Genomic DNA, 8,756 nt, shown 5'->3' with positions numbered 1-8,756 from the left:
AAAATTCATACACTATTAAAATGCTTAACATCGGAAACAAACAGGTAATTAAAATATGAACCCAGTATAGCGACAAATTACTAATAAATGTTATTTTGCTAAAGTATGTGCATACCTGCTCACTCCCTTATCCTTTTAATATAGTCATATACTACATATAAATAATATCATTATATTCAATATAAGAAATTTGGTCTTAGAATAAAAAACATAAAATTCTAAAAAATGTATGTTAGTCTCAATGAGGGATTTCCTGATCATGGTAGGGACAGCTTGCCTGTAACGTGATAGTGTTACTCACCCGAGAACCACACTATTAGGGACCAAGAGGCTTGCAACACAAATGATCAGTATCATAAGTAGAAAACAAGATCAACTTTTAAAGGGCTGAATTTTCTTAACCAGGATTTTTCTTGTAAACAGCCATGATCAAATGTTGTGAGGAAAGGCTTCTATGCAATCGCTTTTGCTAGTTAGACCATTATAAAAAGCTGCTTTTAACTGTTCTTTCTACCAGTTCACTGAAAATAAGATTTTCCTCCTGCTTCCTTAGCCTCCCTTTAAATTTCCTCGTCTAACAATAGCAACTCTTAAATACATAATGCTTATAATGTGCCAGACAGTGTTCTAAGCACTTTACATAAACTATGTAATTTAATTCTTGCAACAGCATTATGAGCTGCTATTTTTACTCAGTACAGGGATGAGGAAATGTCGGCATAAGGAGATGAAGTAACTTGTTCCAGGCCACACAACCTGCATGTTGTGGGATTCAAACCCAAGGAGTAGGATCCAGAGCATATACTCTTCATCTCCAGTTCGTGGGCAAAAATTTTCTTCTGTTGCTAAAATGATTTCGTACAACTCTCTTTTATTAGGGTGGCTCACTTCTGGGTGTGCCTGGGACAGGTAAAACATGTTGTCCAGCACTCTTTTCACCCTCAAAATTGTCCCCATTTAGGTAATAAATAATATGACACTTGTAATACTATCTACTTTTCATAGCTACCATTTCAGGAGTGCCCACTATTTACCAAACAACTTACACTTATTATCTTATTAAACTTCATAAGAATTCCATGATATAGTAATTGCCCCATTTTATAGCTCAGGAAACTTAGGCTCAGAGATGTTAGAAAACTTGCCCCAAATTATATAAGTATTTACAGAGGTAAAATTCAAACGCAGGTCTATCTGATGCAAAAGCTCATAGCTTTAACCACTACCCCACCTTCGTCCCTTATGAATGGGAAGCAGCCGAGAAAAATCATCTGAAATGTCACTAACTGGGTAAAGAAAAGTCTACCAATATTAGTCTGCCAGCATAAAGTTCAGTGAGGACAGCTCTTCTCAAAGGACGGTCTATAGACTCCTGACAGGATCTAAGGTCTTTTCATGGGGAGGGTCATTGAAATAAAAAAATATTTTCATGTTAATACTTCCATATTATTTGCTTCTTTCTATGTTAAAATTTGAACCAATGAGGCAAAAATATTTCTGAGCCTATGATGAGATATGACTTTACATCCATTAGAATGGTTCCAATTTCTTAAACTGAAAAATAAGTATTGGTGAGGATGTAGGGAAAATGTAACCCTCGTACATAGTGGATGGGAATGTAAAATAGTGCAGCTACTATGGAAAGCAGCTTGACAGTTCTTCAAAAAGTTAAATATAGAATTACCCCCATTGTATTCCTAGGTATTTTCCCAAAGAATTGAAAATAGACGTTCAAACAGAAACTTATACACAGATGTTCATAACAACACAATTCATAATAGCCAACAGTGGAAATAACCCAAATGTCCATCAACTGTTTTTTTTAATACTCACCTGAGGATATATTTGTTTGTTTTTTATTGCCTTTAGAGAGAAAGGAATAGAGAGAGAAAGACAAACATTGATGTGTGAATGAGAAACTGATCAACTGCCTCCTATATGTGCTCCAACCGGGGATCAAATCCGCAACCTAGGACTCTGCCCTGACCGGGAATTGAACTCAGACTGCCTATTGGTGTACAAGAAGATGATCAAACCAACTAAGCCACCTGCCAGAACTGTCCATCAGCTTTTGAATGGATAAACCAAGTGTGGCATAGTTACACAATGGAATACTACTCATCTGTGAAAAGAAACAATGTACTGATATTTGCTCAGTGAAAGAGGCTAGACATAAAAGGTCACATATTGTATGATTCAATTTATACAAAACTGCCAGAATATGAAAATCCGTAAAGACAGCAGATTAGTGGTTGGCAGGAACTAGGGGGAGTTGGAAGGGGAATAAGTGTTTAATGGACACAGAACTGTCTTTTGGGGCAATGAAAATGTTCTGAAACTAGATAGTGGTGGTGATTGTGTAACATTATAAAAGTGCTAATTGCCACTTGAAAATGGTTAAAATCGTGAATTTTATGGTTTTAAATTTTTTACCACCATCTAAAAATGAGGGGGTCAGTAATGATGAGTAAAACTGGTGATGTCTCAGCACAAATCAGGGCAGTGGTACCAAACTGTGCAAACAGTCACTGTAAAACTTCATTCTCACACACTTGCAAGAAATAAATATGTACAGAAATTTACAGCCAGTTTTACTTAAGAAAATCCTTAGTGAAGCAGTAAATGCTATTAATGCTATGAACTCTCACCCTTTTAGTATACATCTTTTCAATATTCTGGGTAATACTTCTGCTGCGTGGTGAGGTACAATGGTTGTCTCAAGGAAAAACACCTCTAAGATTTTTGAGTTGTGAGATGAATTAGCTATTTTTTTAATGGAATACAACTTTTACTTTAAAAACAATTAAAAGATAAATTATGGTTATTCAGACTTAGCTATCTGGTGGGTATTCTTTCAAACTTCAATAAAGACTATGATGGTACATACATATATAATGTAACATATATATGTTTAAAATATATTTTTAGCATGTTTTTGTATGGCTCTTGTAGTGGTTGCTCTAGGTTGCTCTATATTATATAATTATAAATTTATGAATTATATGGTTTATAATTTATATATAATCATATATAATGTAATATAATACAATGAAGTAAGGATCACCTTTTCAATAAGTAGTTGACACCAAAAATTCAATCTTTTTAAAAATTGATAAATTGGGCTTTATTAAAATTAAAAACATTTGCTCTGCAAAATACCCTTGTTAAGAGAATGAAAAGACAATCTACAGAATGAAAAAAAATGTTTCCAAACTACATATTCAACAACAGGATAGATCTAGAATATATTTTAAAAGACTCTCAAAACACAATGGTATAAGAGCAAAAAATCTGGCTAGAGTATGAGCAAAGGCAAAGCAATAGTCCACTGAAGAAGGTACACAGGTGGCAAATAAGCACATGAAAAGATTTTGATATCGTTAATTATAGGGAACTGCAAATTAAAATCACCATGAGATACCATTATATGCTTATTAGAATGGCTAGAATAAAAAATAGTGAAAAGGCCCTGACTGGTGCAGCTCAATGGCTGGGCGTCATCCCACAAAGCAAAGGGCCGCCAGCTCAATTTCCAGTCAGGGCACATGCCTGGGTGTGGGTTAGGTCCCCAATCATGGTACATTTGCAAGGCAACCAATTGATGTTTCTCTCTCACATCGATATTTTTCTCCAACTCTCTTTCTCCCTCACTTCCCCTTTCTCTGAAAATAAATAAATAAAATCTTTTAAAAGGATAGTGAGAAGCAGCCAATCTGAAAAGGCTAGATGCTATATGAGTCCAAATAAATGACATTCTGGAAAAGGCAAAACCATGAGTACAGTAAAAAGATCAGTGGTTCCTAGAAGTTAGGGGGAGAGAGGGATGAATAAATGGAGCAGAGGATTTTTAGGGCAGTGAAACTATTCTGTAGGACACTGTTTTGGTGGATACATGTCATTATACATTTGTCAAAACCAATAGAATGTACAACGCCAAGAGTGAATCCTAATGTAAACAAACTGCGGACTTTGGGTGATAAAAGTAATGTGTCGGTTACTATTATCAGTAGGTTTATGAACTGTAATAAACTTAACCACTCTGGTAGGGATGGTGATAGTGGGAGAGGTTATGCTTATGTGGGAAACCTAAGTTCTGCTCAGTTCTGATGTGAATCTAAAACTACTCTGAAAAACAGCCTATTAAAAAATAGTGACAACAGCAAAAGCTAGTGAGGATGCAGAGAAACTGGATCACCTGTGCTGGTGGGACTATAAAATGAAGCAGCCATTCAGCAAATCAGTTGTCAGTGTTACCAAGCAAATGGACCCGTGGGGCTGGGGGGGGTGCGGGGTGCCCAGATGCTATTACCAAAACAACACCCCTTTCCCCGGGGTCCCTCGGTTATAGGTCTTTTGCCCGCCACCCTTGGAATGATGGCTCTGAATGGCAGAGTTTGGTGAAAAGGAAAGGAACTATTTATTCAAAAATTATACAGGTTTGATGAATGGCTAAATGTCACCCTTAAACCTCAAAATCCCTTTAAAACAATCACCAGCACACACACCGTCCTGCCTTCCCCACCTTTGCCCAGTTAAGCCAGACAGGCCTGTCAGGGGTACCATCCTTCAGAAGAAAAAGAACGGAAGTCCAGGGCCTGCCTAGGCAGGCCTCTCACAGCTCTCAGCACCATCCGCTGCGATCTCCAGCTTTTAATCCATAACCGTGGGGCACTTTCTCATGGCCCACGAGCAAGAGTCCTTTCTCCCCTCTTTCTTCCCACGTGGTCTTCACACTGTTTCCGGAGACTGTCCCTGTTCTCTCCCGGGGGCCCCTGTCTCTCCTCCTTCCCTCTCCAGTTATGTTCTGCATTAAGTCTTTTAAACCGTCCTGATTAGCTTTGGTGATATGCAAAATAATCTTTTTGCATATGAGGAATGAAGCTGTCCTGTTATTGACATGCAAAATGACTCTCAGTGGCCCTGCTCAAGACTCCCATCCCCCAGGGTGGGCCGCCATGGGAGAACATATTTTTCTTGGACACCCCAATCTCTGGACCCTGTTACAAATACCCTTTGGGGGGGGCCCTGGCTGTGCCCTGTTACATCAGTTGCTTTAAAAACAAAAAACAGAAAAACACCTAAGCTGAGCATGCAACTACCATGACCCAGCAATGTATCCTGAGCATGTATCTCAGAGAAATGAAGACGTGACTATACAGAAACCTATATGTAAACATTTATAGCAGCTTTATTTATAATAGCTCTAAACTGGAAACAGTCTAAATGTCCTGCAACAAGTGAATGATTAAACAAACTGTGGTGTATCCATACCATGAAATGTTATTCAGCAATAAAAAAGAACAAACTACCGTGCATGCAACAACCTAGATAGAATTATACTAAGGTTAAAAAAAAAAAAAAAAAGCAACCAATCCCCAAGGGTTCTATACCTTGTGGTTCTGTTATTTTTAAAATGACAGAATGATAGAAATAGAGAACAAATTAATGGTTGCCAGGAGACAAACAGGAGGTGGGAACAAGAGGGAAATGGATGTGGCTATATGAAGGCAACTTGATGGATTTTTGTGGTAATGAAAATGTTCTGTCTCAATGCAATATCCTGGTTGTGACATTGTACACTAGTTCTGCAAGATGTCACAGTTGAGGGAAGCTAAATAAAGGGCACATGGGATCTCTCTGTATTATTTCTTACAACTGCGTGTTAATCTACAGTGCTCACAAAATAAAATTTGAATTAAAAAAAGTGATGAAGTGAGCTTGTCATTACAAGGGAAACGGTACTTTTGCTAATGGTAAGATTCAGCTTCCAAGCAAAAATTAGAATTTTGAAAAATTTGCTTGTGCCACCATGACTGTCAACTTCCCAAGATCTAAAGACTTTTTATGAAATGAGTGGTGACACTAACTAATATGGTTAATAAATTAAGAAATGTGCCAAAAGCTTTAAGAGCAGCATAATTCAGTGAATTAATATGTTCTAAATAATCAATGCTCAATATTACACAACCATGCATAGTTGAATGATACGTTCAAATTATAATAGACCAGTGGAATTACTGGGCAGAGTAGAATGGTTCAGTGATGTGGTTTCAGATTCCAAATGCAACTAACTTTTAAGAAATTACCATTTGTCAACTTTGACCAAAGTATTAAAAAAAGAATCCACAATCACCTGAAAAACTATTCAAATATGTCTCCCTTTTTCAGCTAAATTTCTGTATGATATTAGATTCTTTGTTCTCTTCATCTAAATAATATATCACAACAGACTGAATTGAATGCAAACACATATATATGAGAATTCAGCTGTTTTTTTATCAAGCCAGATATTAGAAACTTGCAAAAAAATGAAAACAATGCCTCTCTTTTTACTAAATTTTCTTTATTTTGGAAAATACAATTATTTTTATTAAACACATGATGTACGCTATTATAATTGAGCTTACTATTTTTGAACGATTAATAAAGACACAGCTTTAAATTTTTCTGGTTTGAATTCCCACTAAGTATCGATAAATGTCATGCTCATAAGCAAAGGTTCTTTAGGTTTCTAGGCAATCGCTTGTAAGGCCACTACCCTTGGTACCCAAATAAAGGATTGGTCATTTGGAAAGCTCTCTCTCTCTGTTGTGCTCCTTCTAGAGACAATAATATTCTGGAGGAACCTGAATTTCTTCCCCACCTTTATTATTATTTGTTTGCTTCCCCCCCGCTTTAAAAACAAAAACACAAACCTGTTGCGGGAAGCAACTTGTTGCGGGGAGCACCACGGTGGAGCACAGGGCTCCTGGATCTAAGGGTTACTGTCCGGAGGCAGCTGAGGAGGGAGCAGGGCTCTGAATTCCGCAGAGCCTGTCCCGGAGTTGTCCCAAATGGGGGAAATAAACATGAGTCATCGCAAACCCTTCTCTGTTTGCCAGGAGAGGGGACATGGCCCTTCCCTCTAGGGGAGAAGGCCCCAAGCCCCGGTGTCCAAAGACTTTTATTGAGAACCATATGCACAGGGTTATACAACAAAACTCAACAATCAATGTCAAAAGGCTATGTTTACAGAAAACAGACAGAGAACATAGATAACAATGGGAGGAACACAAGAGACCTGCCTCAGGTCAGGGTCTATGAATAATGTAAATCTCCTTCCCAGTGTGAGCCAGTTATCATAGCTCTTGAGGGAAGAACAAAGCATGCTTCGAGAAAGCATGCTTCCAGGCCTGATTGTCTCCTGGGACCGCCTGATCCACTTGGGGGCTGGACCTGCCTTTAGTATTGTTTCAAGCCTGAGCCACATGGGAGGGGCAGAGCCACCAAGAGATAAGGAGACTTCTTTCAGATAGAATGAGGACTCTAGCTATGTCCCAGCCGAGCCAAGGAGTGTGGGCCTTTTTGCCCTTTCTCCATGTCCCCCGAGTCTTTGTCTGCTGCCCATACTGGCCGATGTCTGTCTTAGGCTGTTTTCTCCTCATGAGAAAAACTTAACCCGTCATGGATACCGACCGTCACAGTGTCAAGCAGGGTGATGCAAGGGGGGCAGGGGCTGTGCCCCCACCAGGCGGACAGGTTTTATCTCCTCAGTGGCCTGTTTTTCCAAGGCCTCTTTGATTAGCTCCAGACTTGGGGCCCTCTTGCCTGTTGGTGGGGCTACAGTTCCTGAAACCAGACGAGGCATTTCCCAACACTTCACTAATTAGCCATTTACCAAAATGCCTTACTATGGTGTATCTAGCTATTTCCAGAGATGATCCATTTATAGAAGAATGAGGTGATTGTAATATATTTCAGTGAACTCCATAACAAAGAGTCCTTTTGAATTGTATTTGCTGCCCGTATTGTTGAGTTCATCTTCAAAATGTATGTTGCTAAAAGGGGAAAGAAAAATTGTTGACTTAATTTCCAAATTTAAAAACTGTCATTTAAATAAATCACAATGAAATGGTCTAATGTTTTAATGAAACACCATCAGCAGTCTCCTGGCGTCCTCCCAGCATGCCCCCCAGCAGGCCAGCAGCCCCAGCCCTTGTCTCCGGGAAGATGCCCTGTCCACTCTGTTAAATGCTAAGCATTCGAGTGAGTACACACTTCAGCCTCAGAAAGGTCATTCTGCCCTCCTCCCAGTATGCACTTGCCCAATTTTCTGCTCTTCTTGAGGGGGATCCCCAATTCAATGGCTGTTGATGTGGTGAGTACCCGCCTTGCATCCATTTGGGACACATTTAAGGGGCCATCCCAGCTTCAGAGACTGAGGGTGGGCTGAGTGCTCAGCTGTTACTGCTCGATCCCGCTTCCCCCCCTTGGTGCCTCCCGAGGACACTGCCAAATGACCCTCCTGCATGCCCTTATCCATCCCTGAGTCTGCTTCCCAGGAGCCCGCTCTGCGACAAGGCGTTTTTTAGAGTCTATTGCCGTGTTAGAGACTGTCTGAGGCAAGACTTTAAACCTCTGCTTGGAAATCTTGCCTTATATTTAGTTACCGCACATGAAGCCTGAATTAGTTGGAAACTTCTCTCATAGGAAAGCCCCAAATATGCTGGCACCCCCTTTCTACAAGCCTGAGCTCAGCCATCACTCAAGGACCTTAAAAAATACATAGAGGTCACCTCTCCCCTTTACCAGGAAGGTTGGAACTTACAGGTGAAATCAGTTTTGCCTCTCAGAAGGAATACAATTCTAGGAAGATAATAAACCCCCCACCAAAAGCCACCATGGCTTCCAATTTAAGAACCGTGGATTTATAGTGAAGTTAACAAAAACTCAGTCTCAAAGCAGTTGGCCCCAGAACTTTTTTTTAAGTGTATTTA

This window comes from Pteronotus mesoamericanus, unplaced genomic scaffold, assembly GCF_021234165.1.
Source record: "Pteronotus mesoamericanus isolate MK-2021 breed Mesoamerican mustached bat unplaced genomic scaffold, CSHL_Meso_final contig_74, whole genome shotgun sequence".
In the NCBI taxonomy this organism is placed as follows: Eukaryota; Metazoa; Chordata; class Mammalia; order Chiroptera; family Mormoopidae; genus Pteronotus; species Pteronotus mesoamericanus.
Note: the sequence above shows the minus strand (reverse complement) of the source record.